The 26,833-nt window shown below is 39.1% G+C and overlaps 1 long non-coding RNA gene across 2 annotated transcripts in view; it reads right to left on the reverse strand.

Annotated features, from left to right (window-relative positions):
• Positions 1-2,919: 2,919 nt before the first annotated feature.
• Positions 2,920-26,833, reverse strand: part of LOC308661639 — a 41,951-nt gene continuing 18,037 nt past the window's right edge. The window contains exons 2-3 of one of the 2 annotated variants that reach the window (XR_014024995.1): positions 14,418-14,542; positions 2,920-3,395 (exon numbers count right to left, since the gene is read on the reverse strand). This is a non-coding gene — a long non-coding RNA (uncharacterized lncRNA). The remainder of the gene's footprint in view (positions 3,396-14,417; positions 14,543-26,833) is intronic. The other variant, XR_014024994.1, reaches the window with a different exon arrangement.

The raw sequence follows: 26,833 nt of genomic DNA on the forward strand, positions 1-26,833 counted from the left end.
TAATCTCAAAGGAGAAGTGAGGAAACTACAGTTATCTGAAGGGACAAGCTTTGCAACCTATGCAACCTATTCATTGCTGAGAAATTAATATAAATAATTACTCAAGCTGAAGGCCAATTATCTACTTAAAAAGAAATTAACCAACCTTCCCACAATTTCCACTTTACTGCTACTTAAACTGCAATGGCTGTTACATACCTGCCTATCTGAGATATTATGAAATATAAACGCTGCAACTGAGGGCAGAGAGGGGTTCAAGGGCGGGCAGCCCTAGTTCTTCTTTTCTTTACCACTCAATATGTATATGCATTATAAAAGTCTACATTACTTTGTTTCAGGATTTTACATAGAAGATTTAACTTGATTTTAAAATATGGTTGAACTATTAAATAAGATTTTTAATTTTTAAGATTTAACTATAGCAATATAATTTAAAAATACAATTAAAGAAAAAAATCCAATTATAGTGTTCCTGATTTCCCGGGATCCCACCTGGAACAAAGCAGGAAAATCAAGAAATAGTTCCTCCAAAATCTATCACTCTCTAGCTCATATAGGATAACTACAAACACTATTAATATAAAATATATAAAAAAGAGGAAAAAAAAGAGAAAAGAAGGGAAGACTTATTCAAATGCTACATGAAACTTTTTAGTCCCATATTTGTTCTGGATATACTCAGAACAAATAGATTTTAGAGTTTACGGTTGTTAGCATATGGTTGTTTATGATTCTTTTTTTTTGTTTGTTTTTTATACCTTGTACTTAGCTCTGGGAAGTCGGGGGGGGGAGGGGGGGAGGGGTAAGGAGGGGGGGATAGGGGAGGGGTAGGGGGTTTGTTAAAGATAAAATGTATGATAAAACTTTTCAATAAAAAAGAAATAGTTCCTCCCAAAAACAGACTGAAGAATTGTCAAGGAATTATATTAATGCAGGGACATTGACACAAATTGGCACTCTTAATTACAGTACAACTCAACTAATTTGAGGCTGATTATGCTACCACATTCGCTAACTTTTAGGAACATTCCTAGTTGTGTCATAGTTTTCTGATGCATCTCTAATCCCAAAGTTTTTAATCAATGCAAAAATGCTTGCAGTGAATATGATAAATTTAGAAAGAAACATGTCTTTTATTTATCATTTATTTATTTATTTTATTTTATTTGGAAAATTTATATTGTCGCCTACTCGCTCACAGCGACTCAAGGCAGCTTACAGGAAATAAAAGCACAATATAAAAGAAATAAAAATAATAAAAAGTGAAAATAATAAAATAATACCTCTCCACCCACCACGGTGACAACACATACTCATACCAACCATTTAATGGGCTCCATCCCACTCTGGGTTCCCCAGGCCCGCTGGCAGAACCACTTCTTCAGGGCCTTCCAAAAGAGTGTCAGAGTGGGGGCCAGTCTAATTTCTGGAGGGATGATGTTCCAGAGGGAGGGAGCCATCATGGAGAAGGCCCTTCTTCTGAGTCCTGCCAAAATGTCCCTTAGGGGTTAGGACCCACAACATTCCTTGTTCTAGTGCAGGGGTGTCAAATTGCTGGCCTGTGGGCCGGATGCATCATAGCGAAACCACGCCCACCCAATTGCAATGGCAAAAAAAAGTCCCGGTACGTCACAACACGTCACATGACATTGCTGGTTTGACACCCCCGTTCTAGTCGGTGGTACAACCACAACAGACCTGTACTTCTAAGATCAACACTCAGTGCTTTCTTTTGACATTTGACAGTGCAGATGTTGGACTTAATTAACTTAAATCCAACTTAATTCATGACTGTGTTCTTGTATATAGAATAAGAATAGCCATGGTGGGAATAAGAATAGCAGTGATATTCTTGGTGATCTTATAGAAGCAAAAGTTGGATTTCAAGGAAGGATAGAAAGAATATTGATGCTTTTGAATGTTGGTATTGGAGAAGATTTCTCAAAATATTGTGAACAGAACAGCAAAAAACCAATGGTCAATAGTCTCAGTTATAGGAACAATAAGTGTGCAATTGGAAGACTGAAATACTATATTAAGAAAAAAATCATCTTGAAAGAAATTTATCTACGAAGAGTTGACACCAACTTGATGGCACTTAATAAATCATAGCAATCTTTATATGAACAACTGTATTGATTAGGGCCATTAGTGTCCTCTCTGCAAAGTGGATGGGTTGAAGGGAATGTACCATATATCAATCAATGAGAAATTTAAGGATGTTGGGTTTGGCTAGTCTAAAGAAAAGAAGAAAGACGGGAGACATGATAGCAGTGTTTCAGTATATGAGGGGCTGCCACAAGGCAGAGGGGGGTCACATTATTCACCAAAGCACCAGAGGGAAGGACGAGAAACAATGGTTGGAAACTGATCAAAGAGACAAGTAACCTGGAATTAAGGAGAAATTTCCTGACAGTGAGAACAATCAACCAGTGGAACAGCTTACCCCCATAAATCGTGGGCACTCCCTCACTGGAGATTTTTAAGAAGAGACTAGACATTCACCTGTCTGTGATGGTATAGGTTCTCCTGCTTGAGCAGGGGGCTGAACTAGAAGACCGCCAAGATCCCATTCTATTCTATTCTATTCTATTCTATTCTATTCTATTCTATTCTATTCTATTCTATTCTATTCTATTCTATTCTATTCTATTCTATTCTATTCAGTATAATCCTGTCCATCCTATATTCAGCAATAAATCCCACTAAGTTCAACTTGCTCCAGATACCAAATATAGGACCATAGTCAATATCTATTCATATTTGCAAGATTTACATAACAAGACCAAACTTATGAAGCTTCTGTGGCCTCAGTAAGTGAGCACCGGCTGATTGCACTGTGTGTGTGTTGTATATGAAGCTAAAGCCAGCACAAATAAGACACACAATTTCCTCAAATTATCACATCACTAGTGAACATAGTGTGTAGCAACCTATTATTTATTTGAGAATAACATATTAAGTTGTCTGAAAAAAAGCTGGTCTTCAGCTCATTTGCTTTGTTTGTGCAAAGAGGTGCCACCTTGATACTTTTTACATGATGTCCTGGGAAATCCAAGCTTCAGAAGAATCTTCTCCCCTAAAGGTGTTTTTTTTTAAAAAAAACCCTTCCAGAGCACAAACAGTACACCATAGACATCCTTTGTCTGAAATAGAGCTCAAACTTCAAGTACATTGATATTGCAAGGTAAGCTTCTGAAGTGATTCTATGATGATCACAATTTTTTCGCTCTAGGAACCCAACACTTTTCCTTTGGATGGTCAGTCTTTTAAGCAATAATCCATTGAGAATAGTATTATTTTTGTTGCTGAAATGATCTCAAGGAAAGGAAATTTACCAACATTTGTCCTTGAGTGAGGCTGAACCTTCAATATTTGATGCATTTCCATCAGTGCTGAAAAGTAAAAAAAAACTCTGGTGAGTGACAGGTTGAAAAGCTGAGTTACTGAGTTCAATGGGTCATATTCCAAGGAAAAGTATATATCCAGGTGCAAGGATTTTCCAAAATAGGCTATCATTTATGAATATCCAATCTGAACACAATTTTAATTTGATTTTTTTTAAAAAGAAAGAAGCTCCTTTTTTAAAAAACAGTTGTACATCTGTAGGTTCCAATAGAACCAATCTTTTTTAAACAGTTGCACAAGGCAGTCTCCAAATGTTCTATGTGAAATGTCCTTAAAAGTTTCGAAACATTTGGCCACTATCCAGAAAGATATCTCAATGCATATGCAGGCTTACACAAATTTTTATGCCATATCATACAGACTGCCTTTCCCTAAGCTTTAAGAGCTATTCTTTGGCATATAATATAGCACAGGCATGTCAAACTCGCAATGTCATGTGACATCGCACGACGTATCGGGACTTTTTCCCCATTGCCGGCAATGGGGTGGGAGCGGTTTCAGCGTGACGCATCTGACCCGCGGGCCGGCAGTTTGACATGCCTGATATAGCAGGTTGCTATCTGATAAACATAAATAAAGCACACATGTACACACACCACTAGATCTAATAGTACAGTTCTCTGGCACAAAAAAATATTAGTACCTAGCAGTTGAATTTTAGGCACATATGTTGACATGTAACTCTATAGGGTTTACATCCAAAGAATCATGTTTGGCTTGCAGTCCAGGTTGAATTGAGATACCTTTGTCCACCAATCCTAGCAACTTCACTGTTGTTTAATAGACCAGTTTTTTCCAGCTCAGCACTCTCCCACCACCTTTAGAATATAATTCTAGAATTTCTGGCCATGTGGTGGTTGCTGTCCCAACATATCAGGAAATACCCTATTGGGAAGGCTGCAACAAAGCATTTTCTTGTCATCTGAGTGATCCCACAGCTGTATGCACTGGAACTTTCTTACACTTTTGCTCTGCTTTGTGTCACTCAAACATAAGTGTGACTCCTGAATTACACCCTGACATTAACGATCAGTTAATAATTGGTTGTGTGCAAGCGAGTGCATGACATCTAACAAAGATTATAGGAAATGTTGCAAGGCCTGCACAAGTTCCCAGGGTGCCAATGTAATCTGACCTTTTTTACCTTTGATGGGAAACCAATATATCCGGCCTTTGAGGCATCTCTCAGATAACTCTTTAGGCTGCAGCCCAAGTGAACTAAAGTTGCTATTTGGCTACGGTAATTAACACTGAAGAGTTCATGACTAATCTCAAGGCATTAAAGGTGGGGCAGGGTTTCCATTACAGATCCTTGTTTGCCTGAGCTTCATGAGAAATCCTCTCTTCCTCAGTGAAACTTGGCAGCTGGCTATTTCCCCCCCCCCCCCACTATAGATGCTAAGTGAATATGAAAACTAACTACAGATTGGAACAGCCTAGCTACACAGAGATTGGGAAATTTGATTCTTCTCTTAAGATATCTTTCAAATATGATGAGTATTGAAGGTTGACATGAAAGCAATAGAGTGGAAAGTGCCTCGCAGTGGGAGATGATAGAGCCAGGAGAATATTTTCCACCTGAGAGAATAAACACTTGGAAACTTCAACCTCAACTTCTCAAGAATGTTTTAAATAAAGCTGGAAATGTGTCAGAAAAAATATATCCATGAACATCCACCACAACCGAGGCAACTTTAGCACATCAGAAATGCTCTAGACCAGGGTTTCCCAACCTTGGCAACTATAAGATGTGTGGACTTCAACTCCCAGACTTCTCCAGCGAACACAGCTGGCTTGGGAGTTCTGGGAATTGAAGTCCACATATGTTAAAGTTGGCCAAGATTGAGAAACCTTGCTCTAGGTTAAGATACACATTTCAGCATTGTGATACTCCATGAGTATACAAGGTAATCCCAGTTTAAACCAAAAAAACAAGCTTATGGTATTAAAAAGGTTTCTGGTTTTAATTCCCCAAAGTGCATTTAATCTTTGTTTTAAAGAGGCTCTCTATCTCAGAACAAAGAATTCTTGGTGTCTCGTCTTTTCTTCTTGCAACCAAACCTTACTTGATAAAAGCTAGCTAACTACATACTTGCTCGCTTGCTGAAATAAATGAAATAGGCAGACCAAGGGCAAAACTGATGTTACAGATCTTTTTGTTAATGATTTTAAAAAAGGGGTTGGTGGAGTATTATAGTGAGTATCATATACTTACTGGTCCTTCTCATGGCACAGTCTATGTTTTGGGAGTTCTGACAATCTCTAATTTGCACAAGGATGCAGACAGACATGTATGTATAATCAATTCCATTCAAATTTGTAATATAAATTTAGTATACAATGTATTCCCATGCTTACAGGAAAATTGGCTGCACTCACATACCAACATCTGTGTTTTCCTGCACTTTGAAAAAAAATGTATATAACAACTTTGTGTAATAAATAAAAATAGGTATAACGATATAGGTGCTGGAGAAACTTACCCCATTACAGAAAACTACTTGGAATAGTAGGTCAAGAGACAGGGACATGAAAAAAGATGCACATCCTGCCGATGCAAGTTAATTTATAGGGTATTTTTTTGTTTTCTAAATTAAGAAATACAATCAAACACAATTTGACAAAGATTCATAAACGTATTGCAATTAAATGAAAATTGTGGTTAAGATTCTTTGCAACCAGTCCTATAGAACTTTTATAAAAGCTCCACAAAGTGAGGAATCACCAGCTTACAGTATCTTGCAGTAAGTAACCCCCCCCATGTTTTCTTTTAAAACATTGATCCCTTTACAAATCCATAGTATAATCTAACTAATATCCCCATTTGTCATGTTTGCATCAAAAGTTGACATACTGTATATGCATTGATTGGCTACAAATTCATGATTTGTCCCCATTGCACAATATATGAATGCTTGCTGGCTCTGAAGGTCCAAATGTACCGGTACATTCACTGGAGAAATGTATGTGTGTATATGTAAAGTTGGTGGGTTTCCTAAATCAGGGAAAGACAAACTCATAGATATAAATGCATAAATTCATAGATAGTCCAGAGTTGGCACACTTGCATGAATTCCCATCTTTTAATTTTAATTAATTAAAGAAGTAAAATTGAAACCTTTGTCCAGAACTGAAGTATGTAAACCCTCAATGCAGATAAATTATTCACTTAAACTTATTCCTTTTTTTCCTTTTTTTAAAAGGAAAGACTTTATTGAGTTGAGCATGGTTTTGCTGACAGTAATATAGATTTTTTTTAAAAAAAATCCACAGATACGCCTGGGCTTTTCTGGTGATCTTTCTTCCAGTAACAACCCAAGTTCAATTCTGAGCATCATCAAGGTCAGCTAGATGCTACCACCAGCTGGAATAAATACACATCAATTATTTTTTAAAAAATACCTAAGGAATAAGTTACCATGCAATTTTCTTTGGAAATATCCCCATATTACATATACACAGGCACACATCACACACACACACACACACACACACACACACACACACGCACACACTTGTGAAACTTTGATGCCTTGGCTCTTCACTTAGGAATCTTCCATTACTTAATACAAAGGCACTGTCTCTCATTGTTGATCCAGAATTCTATACTTTCTGGCGTTAGCAAGGAACATTATTATTCTTTCATGATGTTTTGTTGGGGAGCCGTTGCATTATTCTATTCCCTGAAATTCAAAACTTCCGCTTTAAAAAAGGACTGTTACAACATGCCCCCGAAGCCTGTGCAACCTTTCCAAAATAGTGGCAGGTCTCTTCCGCAAGAAATCAAAGGCAATTAAGACAAAGAGAAGGAGATACTCATCTTGCTGCTCTATCTGTTTTGCAGCCATTGTTTGCCCTGCAAGTCTTTCAGTTCATACTGTAGCAGAGGACAGGATTAAACAGGTCACTGTGGAGTTGGGTTACAGTCTTTTAAGCTTTTTTTTCTTTTTAGCAGATAAATTGGATAACTGACACAAAAGCTTAGGTGGAGGAAGAAGCACAGAAAAATATCCAGTACAAGTTCCATCCATATTTAAATACACATCAGGAGACATATATTTAATTTTCACTCTTTCAGCATATGCTTGCTTTTTTTCCCCTTTTAAAATACTTTTTCTTATGTTCTGAAAGTTTTCTTCCAGATCCATAAAGGGTCATGGATTAATACCTATCTGAGAATTTCCCGAACTTTTGTCTGGATTCCTTGTTTGCAAAAATGTTCCACCTAAAATTGACCTCTGTTGCTAACTTGAAGATAATGTTCACTCACAGATGGACTGATTTTAGTCTGTTCCTCAATATCTACATCAGGGGTCCCCAACCCCCGGTCCGTGGATCAGTACCGATCCGCAGCATGCCAGCAACCGGTCCACACAAACAAGCAAAACTCCATCCACGAGATGTAGACAGTACACAAAACCACACACTCTCCAATCCACGGAAAAACCTCTCTCCAGGGAACTGGTCCCTGGTGCCCAAAAGATTGGGGGCCTCTGATCTATATCATTACTTTTTTTAAAAAAAAAACCATTTTATTTATTTACATAAATTTATTTTAAAAAACCTTACTCCCAGTGACACTGAATGCTTTATACCAGTAAAATCCAGAACCATACAGTAACAGAACAAAGAGATGTATAACCAGAAAAGTGGATGCTTGCCACCATTTTATCCCAGGGCCTAGGAAAATAAACTGTTTTTTAATGCTTTTCAAAATGTCTTTATGGTAGAAGCCATATACAAATGGAAGGGGGAAGGCTATGCCAATTGACAAGACAGGTGCTGTGACAGAGAAGGCATGCTTCCAAGGTCTCATTAGATGACATTATTTAATAAAGAATCTTGAAATCTATCATCCTCAGTAATGGGGAGGAAAAGAGAGCAGGATATGGGTTTGCATATGGCTACAACTACAGAACTAATATAATGTAACTAGACAACCCGTGCCCCATTGGGTCATTATTTCAGAGAGATGTCCTTACCCAAACAGAGAAACACAATGTGCAAAAAAAAAAAAAAACAATGGGAGCAGGAGGAACTTCCTGCTGGCTTCCACATTGAGTTTCTTTGAGAAGCGAGTAGGAAGCATCAGAAATTTTCCTTCCTTCCTTCCTTCCTTCCTTCCTTCCTTCCTTCCTTCCTTCCTTCCTTCCTTCCTTTCCCTTCCCAGAAGCAAGTAAATACTGTAGCTGCTTCTAGTTGGGGGAAGGGAGTGAAAGAACCTGATGTTGCAACACAAAAAATACACAATTAGGATGACATATGCCACATAGTTATATGGAGATTTTGCTACATGTCCTTTTAACCAAAGGACCAATCAAAGGAGCAGATGATGAGACTATGTTAACATGATCGTCAGTCAACAGCATATCCTGATGTTCTTCATTCAAACTTACTGATTCTCAATCTCCATTTCAGCAGAACAGTATAATTCAGCATACTTTTCATTAAAAAGTATATTGGCTTTAGATTTTTATTTGCTAATAAATATATGTATAAGATTGCAATTTTATTTATTTTTTAAGCCAGAAGGCTAAAGAGACTTGGTTTTTCTCTTCAGATCATAAAAAATCATGTCTTTTATTTAAAAGTAATTAAAAAATTAAAATATAAATTTAAAAAAGTAATGGTGAAATATAAAATAGCATCAACAAAAAATGAAGTGATTATATAAGCAAGAAAAACATTAATTGAAATAAATATAACAAAAGAAAAAACTAATTAACAAAAAGCATGTATATGATAATGATTTATAATGATATAAAATCAAGTTAATCCTTAAATCTATGAATATATTTGGACCATTAACAGCACTATGCATATTTAGTTTTTTCATTTTTAGAGCAGAGAGACTTTTCAAAAATAGATAGCTAACTCTTACCTTGAATCATTTCCTTAAAATCAGGAAAAGAATTTTCAGTTACTGAATGTAAAATTATCCTCTTTGTCATGCCATGTCTTGACAGAGCTAATATCTTTATGAGATAACTTATTCCAAGTTTTAGAAATGTAATTCAACATCACATTAATATCCTTAGCTATAATAATTATTTCCAATGTTATACTGAGTTGTAGTAATTTGAAACACAAACAACGCTATTGCAAAATAAGACCAAATAATGTAATTGTGGAGAGTAATGAAGATAATGGAAATAGGTAAAAACCATTATCTAATCAATTAAAAGAGGTGAATCATTTTTTAAGTCCAAAGCAATGAGATGACATTTGAAAGCAATTCAGGCACATGCTTCCTTAATTTACAGGAGTATAGGAAGGAAAAGGAAATACTGTACAGCACAATCAGACTTGGTATAAAGATTCTGCTTTATACTATTCACAATTAAAGTAGCTTTAGCTGTATTGATGTTGGAGTTCATTTAATGATCTGGTCTGTTTTCTAGGGCTGGCCGTGGCAATATAAAAAATTGAATGTCTACCTCTTTGTAAGCGTTATTTGAGGGTTCCAATAAATACCCCTCAAACAGCTGGGAGGATGGAAGCTGCTAAAGCTAGAACATCCATGCCATACTATTTAACTGATAAATGTATCAATTGTATTAATTGCCAAGTAAATATTGTAGATAAGCCACACTCAACATGTGAACAGTCAAAGTCTTAAAGATTAGAAAGCAATTTATTTGAAGAGTTAATTCCTTGTTTAGCTGAAGCATTCCAATAAACTACCTCTTCTGCTATTTTCAAATTTGAGTTATGTCACAGCATCAATTTCCCATCCAATTAGGGATGAAAACATAACTGCTTATCTATAAATAAGTGCAACTATTATCTATTAATAACTAAATTGAGTTAGAGAATGGATCGCACTTTAGTATATGTAGACTCTAAAACTTACCAAGATTTCAGAGCTATTACACACTTGCTCTCCAAGTAGATCCAAAGAAGAAATTAATCATTAAAAGTCTAATTCCAAAAAATAAAATAAAATAATAGCATCAAATCAAATGCCAATGATATACTGGTAGGTTATAATGGGCAAAGGATATTTAAAGGGCTTCAGCTTGCCAAGGAAATGTTCTCATTAATTCATCTATCTAAATAATATATCTAATAGGAATTAACATTGGCATCATTCTTAGAGTATATATCCATTTTAATACAATATTTATTTTGATAATATTAATTATATGCAAAATTTTAATGGCCATTTTAACCATAAAATTGCACATATTTAATTCAAAATATTGCAACATATATCAACAAAGATGTAAACTTAGGTATTTTACAGAGTCTGTACAAATTGTAAATCCTAATCTCTTATAATAAAATATAGATATAGTAGTTGTGGAGAAAATCTTTGGTCATCAATACTTGGCACTGATCTGATGGCACATAATCATAAACAGATACAGTGGATCCCAAAGGCAGCATATTTTAACAATTCCAGGTAATAGAACAACCAGATAATAAATAATATTGTTATAAAATAATCAAGTCACTAGTATACAAGAACAATTTATATTCTGTCTCAGACATCACCACCCCTGTAATATCTTGAAACTGTCCAACTGAAAGAACCAATAGCTGAAGAACAAAATTGAAGATTAAAGGAGACAAGGGTGGTTATTGTCAGGTGCCACAAAGTAACTTAATTGGTTATATTACAAATACATTCATAATAACTCTATACACTGGGTGAAGATACCAGCAGTTTGTCAGTGAAAACTTTTATCTTCTTAGAATGCACTTCATAAATTCAATCTAGACTAGGCATGTCAAACTCGCAACGTCATGTGATGTCGCGCGACATATCGGAGCTTTTTCCTCATTGCCGGCAATGGGGTGGGCGCGGTTTCGTTGTGACGTGTCTGGCCCGCGGGCCAGCAGTTTGACACCCCTGATCTAGACCATATCAAAGGCCTTTTCATCATCTAACAAAGGAGGAACAGCTGTTTCCAATTTATCTGTGGCAATATCATACTATCAATCAACTGTTAGCTATTGTTAGACATTTTATATTTTTTTATAAATGTAGTGAGTGAATTAAAGATGGTATTACTTTCTGTAGCTTCTTGACTAGTATCATATTTAATATTTTAGTGTCCACGTGAAGCAGAAATATTAGTTTATATATTTTATGATGTCTTTCTCAGGTTTTAATAATATTGTACCATACTATGAAGAAAACAATGAAGAAAATATAGAAAGATACAATGATTGATTATAAACATCCTACAACCATGGTGGTGAACCTATGGCATGCGTGCCAGACTGGGCATGCAGAGCCCTTTATGTCAGCATGCATGCCAGAGGAACATTCCCCTCCCTCTCTCCATGTGCACCTGACTAGTGGGAACTGGAGAGGGCAGGGAAACCGAATCCAGCAGCACTCTTGTGGGAACAACTGCACGAGCTGGGTGGGGGGAGGGGAACCCATAAAAGCAGGTTTTGGCGGGAGTGCAGCGAGAGAGTGAGTGAGCGAGCAGACAGCCTTTAGAAGCGATGGTGGCCATGAGTTTGGAGAAGACAAGTAGGACACGGCGTCTGTTTGTGCTTTGCAGAAGGCTAGCGGGGGAAGGAGGACACATGAGTTTGGACTTTGGAGAAAGGGAGAGAGAGAGAGAGAGGAAGGAAGGAAGAAGGGGAGGGAGAAGGAAAAAAAGAAGGAAGGAAGGAAGGAAGGAAGGAAGGAAGGAAGGAAGGAAGGAAGGAAGGAAGGAAGGAAGGAAGGAAGGAAGGAAGAGCCCGCCAGCGCCGCTGAGCAAATGCACAGTCAGGCCTTCCCAGGTGACACCAAAGTCAGCCAGTCCTTCTGTGGGAGCATGGGAAGAGGCGGGAGAGTGGCTACCCCCAAGCACCACTCCTGCCTCCCTTTGGGCTCTCTCAGCTTCTCTCCCCTCCAGGCTGGGGCTGGTCAGATTCCCCCCAATGGGCAGCACTGCGCCCATTCCCAACCAGCCCTCCTCCTCCATCCTCCTCCCACAGGTGGAGGATCTGGGCAGCTGGAGCTCTTGCTCCCCTCTGGCCTCCATCTGCCCAAGGCTTGAGGTCGGCACACCCGGCTGGTCAACGATGGGCTGGAGAGAGTGGGACGGTGGCAGCTGCACTGGGATGAGGGGTAGGCAGGGTGGGTGCTTCCGATGTCTGCAGGGGAAGAAGTGGTGTGGAGGCTTCACACCCAGTCCAGTCCAGCCCAGCCCCGGCACGAAAAGCAAGGCAGCAGCTCCATGTGCATCCCCATGCGTGAGTGCGCCCCTGCCCTGCCAGGCAAGCGGAGCTGCGGTGGCTGCCCACCTGGGCACTTGTGCCTCAGATGCTGCCCAGCTCCTCCACCTGAGGATGCTTGCGGGGAGAGGCTCAGTAAGCCACGGTCCACCAGCAGAAAGACCAGGAGGATGGAGGAGGAGGAGGGCTGGCTGGGGATGGGCGCAGTGCTGTCCATGAGGGGAATCTAACCAGCCCCAGCCTGGAGGGGGGGAGAGGCCGTGGGAGCCTGAAGGGAGACATCCCGGCATGCCTGGCTGGCAGAATCCCCACATGCATCCCCGAGCACGAGTGTACCCCTGCCCTGCCAGGCAAATGGAGCCACAGTATCTTTGGCAGAAGAGCGCAGGCGGGCAGCGGAAAGCACGAAGAGCCCCAATCCCAGCACAGCCCCTCCCCACTCTCTTCCTCCCCCCCTCAGAAGAGCTGCAAGGCTCAGGAGCCTTTCGCCATGCCCCCCACCCCCCAGGAAAGAAAACCATTAACTTTTTTCCTTGTTTTTTGGGGGGAGTTTTCATCCTGCTTTCATGAGATGGCAGACTTTGGGAGGGGGTGTAGCTGCCTCCTTCCCCCCAAGCCATCAGCTGAGCAAGACACCCTCCTGCCCCACCTCCTGCCCCTGGATCTCCCCCAACCCTGCCCAGCCCCCACAGGCATCCCTCCTCAGGAACAACATCGAGCTGGCCACGCCCTCCCTGGCCACGACCACTCAGTCTGCCACGACCCAGCACCCGTCGATACATAAGTGGGTTTGGGGCACTCAGTCTCTAAAAGGTTCGCCACCACTGTCCTACAATAAGACTGTAAATGCTTTATATCATTCATCTGATAGTTCATCTAATCTGAATGCTTTTTCCATTTTCAAAGGCTGCAATGTTTCTGCAGACTAACCTGTTAGTTATCTTCTGACAACTGAACTGTAGCCCTGCTATTTTCCATTCGTACCCTCCAAAAAAATCAAAGTATATTTAATGGAGAACGTCCCTGACTTATATATTTAGGATCACGGCCTGAAAATATTTCATAGTGTCTGCCAAAGTTAATAAATAAGCAGAATAAAAACAAACAAAATAATCCTTCTATTAATATCATAAAACCCGGCAGCGTTCTCAAAATCTCTCAAAATTCATCCTTTAATCAGTCGTTTGACAAGTGAATATAGAGTATTTCGTGGTTGAAACTGAAATACTCAGTTTTTGATATGGATTTGGAGTATGTCTTGACTCCCAAACCAACATCAAAGAGAATGACTTACAATTTTCACTAATGTAGATCATCTCAAGTGTTGGATAGACAGAAAGACAGAACAGAAATGTAATTAATTAATTAATGTAATCAATCAATTAATCAATTAAAAGGTCATGTAAGCATTTCCAGAATGAACTACAAGCTTCTTAAATGTGTGATAATGCCAAATAAGGAATATCATTCAACAGTAATATTATGATCTACAGCATTTTAATGTAAATAATGAAATACATATAAAGAATGTTGCTCAGTTACAAGCTTCAAATGTTGTTCCCTTGGCTGAAAGTGTGCAAAAAAATAAATTTTGAAAAGCAAAATGCAATGTCCAAATATCTACTGTAATGTCCAAAGTTTACTTTTATACAGTATGCCCTCATTATCCACCAATGCTTTTCACCTCAAAAACTGACAAAAACTATGTAATTGCAGCTCAGGCTTTTAAACACTTGCAAAGAGCAAGTTCCTCTTACCTCAAACTTTCCCAAGGGAAGTAAATAGCTTTCTGCTGTGATTTACCAAACAACAGCTCTTAATCCTACCTGCTTTTTGTCACTTCCACACAAAATAGTCCTTGGTGACCTGGAAGAAGGTTTCAACTTCCTGTTGGCTATTAACCTCAACACCTCTTTATTATTTTGGGAACAGCTAATCAGCCCAGCATATCCTGTAATTATAGGAGACAAGTGGAAACTTGAAAAATACATGGAAAGCATTCTTCTATTGGTCTGCTCCATAGCATGTCTCTGTGTCTCCACACAACCCATCCCTGGCCCCTGAAATATATATTTGCTATGGAGATTTAATCCTTAAGATTCTCATTCTGCAGGTCCTCACCCATTTATCTCCACACTTAGGAAATTCACAAGCTTACTATACCTCACTTTTACATTTCCTGTTTTAGGAAAAGAATTTATTGGCTCTGTTAAAGAAAGCTGCCCAGTTCCTAGAAATGCCTTGAAAAGAAATTTTAAAGCTGATACTGAAGTAATGCCAATTACCGGTACTCAAGAAGGGTCCAGTCAGAATCCTTTTAATGATTTACTAAGGAATTTGCAGGACACTGTGTATTTTATGTACTTCTGGAATTTAAAAAAAAAGTAACCTGTCAGATTATTAAGAACTGAGCTGAATTCCTTTGATCTTATAGCCCTCTAATATATGAATCTATCCTTCTAGTAATAGAGTGGAAGCATGTAAGAATGGGTTACCTTTTTATGGATTTTGTGAGGTAATCTTTCTTTGGTACATTTAATTAGAACTCTAAATGTTGCCAGAATTTGGAGGGTTAGTGGTGAATCCTAGAATCCAGCAGGTCCCTGACCTCCAATTTACACCCCATACACACTGCAGTCCAATTTTATGATTTTCTAACGTTGCAAATATAAACCCATCACCAGATTACTTTTACATTGGGGAATATGAAATATGTATTATTTGAGGCATTGTCAACTTCCCTCCGCCCTGTGCGTTCCCATAGAGAGGGCCTCCTCAGGGTGCCACCGGTCAGAGAATGTCGTCTGGTGGCCCCCAGGGGGAGGTCCTTCTCTGTGGGCGCCCTGGATTTATGGAATCGGTTGCCGGTTGAGCTCCGGATGGCGCCCGACCTTCGCTCCTTCCGACGCGATCTGAAGACTTATTTGTTCGAACAAGCCAGCCTGGCCTGATGGGGGATGGGTTGGGATTTTATTGTTGTTTTAAATGTATTTAACTTATTGTTGTAGCTTGGGCATTTCGTTTAATTCTTTTTTAACTTTTGTATTTTTGTACTTTTATATGTTTGCCCTGTTCACCGCCCTGAGTCCTTCGGGAGAAGGGCGGTATACAAATATAATTAAATAAATAAATAAATTAAATAAATAATGGATATAGGATTGCATCAAAAAGTAGTTAGAAAACCACACCATTCAGAGCTTTTGTTTTTGGATGTAAGAGTTGCAAACTCCAGGAAATTAAAGTTTGTATCAAGAAGAAAAACTGAAGGAAAGAACTTTTGCTGCTGTACCAGGGTAATTAATCCTTTTGTTAGGACTAATTTTCTGCAAAATATTTTTTTTTTAAAAAAAAGATGGAGATAAATGCTTTTCCAAATACATTGTGTTATTATTTCAAGGAAGCATCTGACACCCCCCAAATAAAAATAGTGAAATCCTGAAGATAATAGCTAAAATAGTTTTCTTTTTTCCCCCATGAGTAATTAATATTTGCACTGGTAGCTAGTCCAGAATAAATACCTAGTTTTAACTGGAGGAATAATGATTATCTTCCAGATAAATGGACAACTTCTCAAATGCTATATATATGTTTACATTCTTCTAGAAATATTGCCCCTTGCTAATTCTGTTTTATATGTGTCTATCAGCAGCACATTTAATTTCAGGGTATTTTACATTTGATATGTTTTAGAAAATGATAACTATAACATTTTATTCCAAGCCATTTGTGTTAGTGAAGACAGGAAACAGACATTGTTATTACTGAAGTAAATATAGTATGCATTCTCTATCTAACTGCAGTCCTTTCTATATTCAATTCCATTGGAAACAGATATCTATATTAAGTTTGAGTGACACTTGACCTTGCAGTTCACCTTTTCTTATAGGTAAAGGAAGGCAGTTTTGAGAGATAATGACATCCAAGCCAAACAACTGACTACATGCTGTATGTCATTGCCTTGGGTGCCTAAGATCAAAGTCTTTTTCAATCCTTCCATAACTGAAAAACTCAGGTACCTGCAAATAAGAAAATCTATGGCCTATCCACTGTAGAATTAAAATGCTTGGGCCAACCTTAGGATATGTCATGTTACTTCCCAGTCTCAGCATTGTGATTGTGGAGACTGGCTATTTAACCAAGGCAAATAAAGGACAGAAGTTGAAAATGTACTAAAAAGCATTCTCCATTCAGCAGCCTCTTTGAGATCTAGGGTGCCGTAGTAATTAAAGTTGATTAGAAATGAGGGAGACCCAGTGAATGTCCACAATTAGCTATGGATGCTCTTTGAGTGGCCTTGCAAAAGACTAGTATCAACCTACCCTGCTGTGCTCAGGCAAAATGGATTATTATGGAAGAAAGATGGAAGAAAGATAAAATATAATTCAAACCAAAAGAGAGGATGTAACAGAAAGTAGCCAGAGAGAAGAGATGGTTAACAATAATTGCACAGAAATATTGAAAGGATGAAAGTTACTGAACTTGAATGCTTTTTCCCCCTGGACTACTTCTTCCATCTTCCACTATGAGTAACATTTTATTGTGGCTTGCCATGTGGTAATAGTGAGGATTGTTTGACTGATTATGTGCCATCAGGTCAGTGCCAACTCTTAGTGATCACATAGATTTTCTCCATAACAATTGATTTTCTCATATATAATCTGTCCCTAACCTGGTCTTTCAGGACTTCCAATAATGAACAAAATTTATCTGTGGACATCTATAATGAGTTCTGTAACATCACCACTGTAATTGAATCCATCCAGTTTGTAGCTAATTATAGAACACAGAATCACCCTCTTTTGTTTCCTTCCACTTTTCCCAGCATTACCGCCTTTTTAAGAGAGTTAAATCTTTGCATGATGTTTCCAAAGTAGGATAATCTGAGCCTGGTCATTTGTGCCTCCAGTAAGAACTCTGGGTTGAAATGGCAAGGAGTACTAGCAAAATCCAAGCAAACTGTCCCAGGTACGTTTCATCCTGTGATGCAGTTGTTAAGCACTTAGAGGCAAGGACTTAAATCAGCCTTAGACATTTTCCATCTTTCCATTTGGGTAGAAAGTGATTTAACTCAACTGTGTGGAAGAGGACTAACCCCATAAACCAACTTCTAAACACCAGTGACATGCACATATTCACCATAATATGTATGGGCTCTTCCTACACTGTGAGGTATGAAGAAAGTGAAAGAGTAAATAAATATATATAGATTGATATAGAATTTATAGTTGGATTAATGCAACTGTGCCAAAGGAAGGGCCTTGGCTTTCTCTACGCTCAGTGTTTCCACACGACCTTACATTTATTTCTGAAATCAATAAACTACCCAAAATGTTGTATGACAGCATAAAGGCAGGGATCATCTGTTTCCAGAAAGATAGGAATCTCTGGATCTGATCTTCAGATATTAAGCAGATAATTTTGACACTGGCTTGTCTTAACTGGCTAAATACGAAAACCTAAAATTGCACTGGTTTTTGAGCATCAGATAGACATTTCATATAAATATGCAAGATCTGTAGTAGTGTCTTACTGAGTGAGACTGCTACACAATTAATCACACAGTGCACAGCCATTTGTAATACTTCCTGTCCAACCAGAAGCCTCCCAGGTTCGTGGGGGACAACAGTTCCTATTATTTCCAGACAACTTGTGCTGTGAAATCATACCAAAATAATTAATCACTGTACTCAGAAGAGAGTTTTCTGGATGTGGCTGATATCCTTTCTGCTTGTTGCAAGTCATTCAGAGAAACTGAAGGCATTTGCTGTTAGACTTTAACTAATCAAGCCTTCCAGCTGCTTACACTGGGGAAACAGCACCTGCTGTTTCCAACACCATTTTATGGACATGAAATTTTACAAGGTGGAGGAAATGGGAGAGGCTGCCGCTTCCTGTGCTGCAGAAGTGGATGGGGACATAAAGATCTGCTGATAGATCTCTAAGTGATTTGAAACAGATCAGCATGGACTTATGACTCCAATTGCTTCAATTAGTAGTAAATAAACAAGGCTTTCTATATCCATCCTAAGACAATACAAAAAGTAGTAAGCCAGTAATTGATGTTCGTATGAAATAATAATAATTTCTGTTCTGTTGCTGAGAAACAAAATCTCATAACTTCTTTCCTGCTTTGGAACTGACTCCGATAGGTAGATCGGAAGGAAGGAAGGAAGGAAGGAAGGAAGGAAGGAAGGAAGGAAGGAAGGAAGGAAGGAAGGAAGGAAGGAAGGAAGGAAGGAAGGAAGGAAGGAAGGAAGGAAGGAAAAATCTTCGCAGCTTTAAAATATGCCCACAAGAAGAATATTGGAAAGATCACTTCCAGTCTTTGCTGAATTTACAACATGACAATAAAGTATCTTCATCATGAGATTTGAAATCTAATATATTGGAGTGTTGCATATCACTTTAGTATATCAGAAACTAAAGCAACATGAGATTTGCTGGATTTTAAATTCCAAACCCCCACCCAGTATGTTGAAGCACCCCAATAATTAGCAATATGAGGAAGGATCTCAGTCTAAATGTAGGTTTGTGAAATCACAAATCCTTCCACATTATCAATTCTTTTAAGGAATGTTGATAAGTCAATGACTTAAATCTCCAGATAAAGCCTGGAATTTTTGTTGCCATTGTAGTAAGAGTTCCTTGTAAAAAAAAAAACTGAACGCTGCTGATGAAGTCAGCTCTTTGGTCTCTAAACGGGGACGGAGCTTTGTGGAGGAAGAGCAATAATGTCATAACCATTATGTCATATGGCCTTAGGTGAGGTTCCAGCTGGGAAAGATTCTCCAACTCTGAAGTACAGCCAGATTATGTAATCGGTATCCCTGATAAGATCTGAGCATTGATTGCAAAATCTAGACCTCCACATGTTTGATTTGATAGGCTTTTCCCCCTCTAATGCTATAGTTACAAATTAAATTCACTGAGGGGGAAGGAAAACCCAATTCTGTCTACCATCAGGCATAGAGGAAAGTGTGTTGTCCAAATAATAGACCAGTGTGATGCACCCTGCTTTTTAAATGTCATTTTAGTGGCCAAACCCAAGGGGAGAAATGAGGGCTCTGCTGAGTGGGGAAATAATGGATAAGTGCATTGGTGGGCATGAATTTTGTTGAAATTCTTAAATGTGTTTACAATTATTCTCCAGATAATTTTAGGGACTTAAAATCTTTGTTCATTTTTAAAGCACATCTCTGAGGACAGGATTTTAATTGTTGATTACACCATTTTAACAGATTGAATTTTGGTTTAAGTTTTTATCTTTTTATTATAGATTGCCAAGTAATTTTCATAATATGTTGCATATAAAGCCTTATGAAAGAACATTTTAATCATCTTCGTTATCAGAGTGGGTGATTCAGATATGCTATTTGTTATGTAAGTACAACTAATGTGGTTGATTTCAGAATTCCAATAACAGGATGACTAAGTTATGACCATAGAAAATGGAGAATTCTCTTCCTCTGTTAATGGCATCTTCCAGTTATTCTAGATGTCAAAGTGGCAGATTGCATTTCCTCAGTTCAGATTTCATTAGTTCCAAAGGAAGCATTATTTCCAGAAAAAATGCAATTAAGATACGTTTTCATTACCACCTCCTCAAGTCCCACAACACCAATTCTACAGGTAATCCTCGTTTTACAACCATAATAGGGACCAGAAATCCAGTCATAAGTCATTATAGTTATAAGTTGAGGCAACTATGTGACCAGAAGTAATTTCACAGCAGTTTTCACAGCAGTTGTTAAGCAAATGCTGTAAAAGTTTAAAAAAATCATTCATATGAATGTATGTTTTTTTTAAACCACAAACCAGCAAAAAAAAAATCTGAATCACAGACATGTGATCATGAAACATAAAACTGATGTGCATTACATGCAGTCATGTGACTTCAGGGAAAGGGAGCATGACAATTTACAACGGCCAGGGCTTTATGGGCCATGAAGCACCTGTTCCACACCGTTGTAATTTTGAACAATCATTAAACAATACAGTAGGCCATAAATTGAGGCCTATCTGTAATCCTAATCCTTGGATTTCACAATTGTCATTTTTTTTTAATCCCATTTATATCCCGCCCTTCTCCGAAGACTCAGGGCGGCTTACAATCTAAAGCACAAATCAATGTGCTTAGCAATAGCCTTCATTCTATGTATATGCCTGCTTATTAGGGCTTTTGCCCCCCCAAGCGGCATTATTACAAAGTCAGCTTATTGCCCCCAACAATCTGGGTCCTCATTTTACCTACCTCGGAAGGATAGAAGGCTGAGTCAACCTTGAGCCTGGTGGGACTCGAACCTGCACTAATTGCAGGCAGCTGATGTTACTTAAGGAGGCATTAGCCCACTGCTCCACCAAGGCTCTTTTACATGTTAAAAACTGCCCATTTTAATTACAATCTCACAATTAATGTTAAATTTATTTGTTTGCAAAGCATACAAAGATAGCCTTTCCTGTCTTGGTGCTCTCCAAATACTTCAACTCCTTTAATCCCCAACTATCATAATTGTCCTGAAGGTAGGACAATGGATGGAATGGATGGAAACTAATCAAGGAGAGAAGCAATCTAGAACTAAGCAGAAATTTCCTGATAGTTAGAACAATTAATCAGTGGAACAACCTGCTTCCAGAAGTTGTGAATGCTCCAGTAATGGAAGTTTTAAAGAAGAGATTAGACAGCCATTTGTCTTAAATGGTATGGGGTTTCCTGCCTGAGCAGGGGGTTGGATTAGAACACCTCCAAGGTCCATTCCAACTCTATTATTATTATTGTTGTTGTTGTTGTTGTTTATGGTGCATCTCTTTCCATATTAAACTTTACAATAACTTCATAAAGGTAGGTTAAATTTGGAGACTGTTGCCTGAGGCTGAATATCTTTTCTTGCATTTCATAGCCAGGAAAGCGAAATAGCACTCAGGACTAAAAGATCAAAGCTGGGAGACTTCTGGAAAGTCCCAAGTAAAACCAGAACTAAGACATAAATTAAGAACACAAACTGTACTACAGTCTGATTTTCCAGGTGCCAAGGAAATAAGATAATGTGAATGTCAAGTATAAGAATTACGACCATGGATTCCAACTGGGAATCCTTGAGTCCTTGAGATGCATTTATAAATAATGTTTGTTCTGCCCTTCCTCCCTTCAAATTTGTTCAAATTAATTTCAGGAAGTCCATTTTTTATTCCTCCTTTCCTTACTTGTATCTAACTGTGTCATAAACATACCCTAATGACCTGTTTTTCTTACTTTGTTTTCTTGATGTTTCTTCATGCACTCCCCTGCCCCTGCATCAGACAGCCCTAAGTCATCCTTCCTTGTACTGGTTTAAAATAGTATGTTCCCCTTTATCTCACCATAAGATTTACTGTGGGTATAATTCTCTATATTTACCCAGCCATTGTGTCAATAGTCCAGCTATGTGATTCCTAGGGAATGGGATGGATACAGCTGGATACTTTTGGCCATTTTAGGCTGAACCTGAGCATTGTATTCGAGGCCTATTCTGCTTTGGGCAGAAGGAGGGTCCAATTCTTTGCTTTTACTCCAGTCTTCAAGTTGATCCCTGGCTCAGAAATCAGAAGCAGTTTGAGCAGCTTCTGAAACAGATGTTCTCTTCATTCTTTGATCTACACCAGGATGCCTTTGAATATAAATGTAACATTATTCTGCGATGGTGCTAAACCTATGAACAAAACAAATCTGGCCCTCTCGTTTAGTTCACATGTTTTGTATGGCATCAGTTAATGACCGGATAGATTTAGTGCTATTTGACGCTGTAGCTACTTAGCTGCCTTCTTCAGCTGAAGCCCCATCTCACACTGAGGAGGTGATGTTTGCACACTGATTGGTGATGTTTGGTGGTAGGGGGAGAAAACAAAGCTGTGGAATCCACGATAAACTCTCCGTAATGTGTCCTACACACTATAAATAAGGACAGCCCCCCCATTCTTTTTTTAATCCCATTTATATCCCACCCTTCTCCGAAGACTCAGGGCAGCTTACAATCTAAGAAGCACAAATCAATGTGCTTAGCAATAGCCTTCATTCTATGTATATGCCTGCTTATTAGGGCTTTCCCCCCCCCCAGTGGCATTTTTACAAAGTCAGCTTATTGCCCTCAGCAATCTGGGTCCTCATTTTACCTACCTCAGAAGGACGGAAGGCTGAGTCAACCTTGAGCCTGGTGGAACTCGAACCTGCACTAATTGCAGGCAGCTGGTGTTACTTAAGGAGGCATTAGCCCACTGCTCCACCAAGGCTCCATAGCAGGATAAGGATTGTCAAGAACAAATTTTATTGCTGGTAAAATGACAGCACTTAAATTCATCCAGTGGAAACTGAATTAACATATACATTAGACACATGCAACTCTGGTCTCATGGCCTTTGAATCATTCTAAGGTCTTCTGTCTCTAGGCCAGACACAGGCAGGTTGAAACTTGGCTCAATTATTTTTAGATAGAAATGCTTCTTGAGCTTTCTCTGGAGGCGGTGGTGAGACCCCTCCTCAAGAAGCCTGCCTTGGACCCAGCAATTTTAAACAACTATCGTCCGGTCTCCAACCTTCGCTTTCTGGCGAAGGTTGTTGAGAGCGTGGTGGCGCAGCAACTCCCTTTGTTCTTGGATGAAGCTGATTATCTAGACCCGTACCAATCGGGTTTCAGGCACGGGTACAGCACGGAGACGGCATTGGTCGCGCTGGTGAATGATCTCTGGCGGGCTCGGGACAGAGGTTGCTCCTCTGTCCTAGTCCTTTTAGACCTCTCAGTGGCTTTTGATACCATCGACCATGGTATCCTGCTGCGACGTCTCAGGGGGTTAGGAGTGGGAGGCACAGTTCTCCAGTGGTTCTCCTCTTACCTTCTGGGACGTTCGCAGTCGGTGTTGGCAGGGGGGCAGAGATCGACCTTGAGACCTCTCATTTGTGGAGTTCCTCAGGGATCGGTTCTCTCGCCTCTCCTGTTCAACATCTATATGAAGCCGCTGGGTGAGATCATTCATGGTTTCGGAGTTGGGTATCATCAATATGCTGATGATACCCAGCTTTTTATTTTGACCCCAAACCACCCCAGTGATGCCCTCGACGTGATGTCCCGCTGCCTGGAGGCGGTCCGGGTCTGGATGGGGAGGAACAGGCTTCGACTCAACCCTGACAAGACTGAGTGGCTGTTCGTGCCGGCATCCCGGGAAATTCTGATTATTCCATCTTTGGCCATGGGGGGTGAGCTATTACCCCCCGTAGATAGGGCCTGCAACTTGGGGGTCCTTCTAGATTCACAGCTCTCTTTGGAAGAGCATATTGGAGCTGTGACTAGGGGGGCCTTTGCCCAGGTTCGCCTGGTGCGCCAGTTGCGGCCCTATCTAGACCGGGATGCCTTGCGTACAGTCACTCATGCGCTCGTGACTTCTTGTCTAGACTACTGTAATGCTCTCTACATGGGGCTGCCCTTGAGGTCCACCCGGAGACTTCAACTGGTGCAGAATGCAGCCGCGCGAGTTGTCTTGGGGGTTTCCCGATACTCCCATGTTACACCTTTGCTCCGCGAGCTGCATTGGCTACCGGTTGCTCTCCGGGTGAGGTTCAAGGTGTTAGTGATGACTTACAAAGCCCTTCATGGCATGGGTCCGGATTACCTACGGCAACACCTGCGGCCGGCGTCAATTTCCCTCCGTCCAGTGCGCTCCCACAGAGAGGGCCTCCTCAGGGTGCCGCCGATCAAAGAATGCCGATTGGTGGCCCCCAGGGGGAGAGTGTTCACTGTGGGCGCACCAGAACTTTGGAACCGCTTACCGGTCGAGCTCCGGATGGCCCCCGACCTTCGCTCCTTCCGGCGCGATCTCAAAACCTTTTTCGAACAAGCTGGCCTGGTCTGACGGGATGGGGTTGGGTTTTTATAAATAGTTTTAATTTGAATATGTATTAATTATTACGGGCATAATGGTTTAATTACTTTTTAATTTTTGTATTCTGTTTTTTATTATGTATTGCCCTGTTCACCACCCTGAGTCCTTCGGGAGAAGGGTGGTATACAAATTAAATTATTAAATTAAATTAAATTAAATTATTAAACCAGATCTGAAGAACAAAAAAAGGAGCTGCATGGGAAGATAATGACATGGGCTGAGATAACTCAGAGATCTTCATGGTCAATGGACATGTGACCCTGGATTTCTCCATTCCCAGTTCAACACACTAACCACTAAACTAAACCACTACTCTTTTTTTACACAATGTGGCTACTCTAATTTGAACTAGCAATAATATCTACCTCTCTCATACATGTAAGATGTCATTTTTTTTCTCTTAATGGTCAAACTGTCAGTTGCAATTGATGGAGATACAAAACTGAGACTCTCATCTACAGTATTTTGTGATGGCATCCTAGTAAGAAGAAAGTACCACTTCAGATCTGAGGAGTCTACTCTGCAGTCTGCCTCTTCTCTATAACGAAACCTCTGTCTGTCTGTCTGTCTGTCTGTCTGCCCATCCATCCATCCATCCATCCATCCATCCATCCATCCATCTATCTATCTATCTATCTATCTATCTATCTATCTATCTATCTACAAATGGTTTTCACTGAAAGAAAATAGACTTGCAGGATTGTCTGTACAAGATTAGTTTTATTACAGTTTGAGAAAGCATATGAATCACTTTTGGGAAATTTTATACTGGAATGTTATTCTAACCATATCTTCAGTACCAATCACTTCTACTGGAAGGAGCAAAAAAGAAAAATAATAGCAAAATTATAGGCAAAATAAATATCATGACTGTTTTTGTCTTGCTGCTGCTCATATCTGGCCATTCACTGCAGATTTAAAACAAACTTAATTACAGAGGAAATATTAGAAGAAATGTTAGTTTTAAATTCTAACTTTGATTTTGCATTTATCTAGCCTATTGGAGAAAGTACTTTGGATAACCTTGTCAAGCATTTTCATTCCCACAGGGAAAAGTGTATGAAACAGCACTTATCCTCCCATTCGGAAACTTGTGGCCTGAACAACAAAAGGAAACATGATTCACATGATTATTATTATTTTTGCAAAATATACATTGCAAAGCTTCTATCTCTATGCAATTAACTCAGAGTGATGGATTTTTAATTACCTGGTACAAAGCTCACTAAAAGAGATTGCTTTAGTCTTTCATCTCATGAAGTTTATTAACAAAAGCCATGCGCTTTTATAAAATGCCAACTGTTTTGTGTGTTTCTGTATAAGTAAGTGCAGATAACCAGCCTAATATCCATGTTTAGTCTGGGTGCCATAAAATTATTGTATAACTCATATAAGTGGGAGATATTTCTACCTTGGGGTGTGTCACAGAATTCCACCCCTTCTGGTGGAAGCCAAAATCTTCAAAAGATAAATGTTTAGGACTTTCAAAAAGTGCTTTTCTGGATGTATTTAGTAAGCCCGAGACATTTATTTGAGCCATAATTTACATTTATTCATATCAATATTGTACAAGCAATTATTTCAAATCAAATATATCAGAAAAATATGTCTGGCATTGCTGAGAAGGAAAAAAATAAATAAGATCTGATATATTAATTCTGGGATAAATATTTGCTATCCATTTTAGCTGAGTCCCTAAACAGTAAGACTGTGAACTGGAATTGCCAGTCTAAATTCCTAGGTGAAACATATTTCAGAACATTTACTTCAGATAAACTAGATGGACTGAAGCAAATGTTCTGATCCTGATTTGTTGGCCAAATGTTCAGCACACCATAGATGATTAGCAATAACAATAAGAAAAATCACAATAAGAGACACCGATCAACAGAATTGCTCACCACAGTCAGGACACGGTCCATTCCCCACTGGTTAAACGGATCCCTGTATCTTGGTTAGACGGCAAAATCATGGGGGAAAATGGTCAAGGTTAGATTATATAATTAGATTATATAATCTCATGGTTTCCCATATTAATTAAGACTATTGGCATTTATTTTTTAAAAAAATAGTATTTTAAAGGAGTGTGACTAGGAAATCCTCATTTCTGTGAAAATTGGAACGTAACGATCTAGCTCACCTGCACAATTATTGCATTCTGCAGAAGAAGAGGAAGGGAAAGGAGACAATCCACTGCAAAGTTGCAGCTGTTTCCCTAATGCTAAACTAACACAATTACAGGTAGTCCTTGACTTATAACCATTCATTTAGCGTCTGTCCAAAGGTACGATGGCACTGAAAAAGGTGATTTATGACCGTTTTTCACACTGCACAC

Source organism: Vipera berus (genome assembly GCF_964194415.1).
Source record: "Vipera berus genome assembly, chromosome: 2".
NCBI lineage: Eukaryota > Metazoa > Chordata > Lepidosauria > Squamata > Viperidae > Vipera > Vipera berus.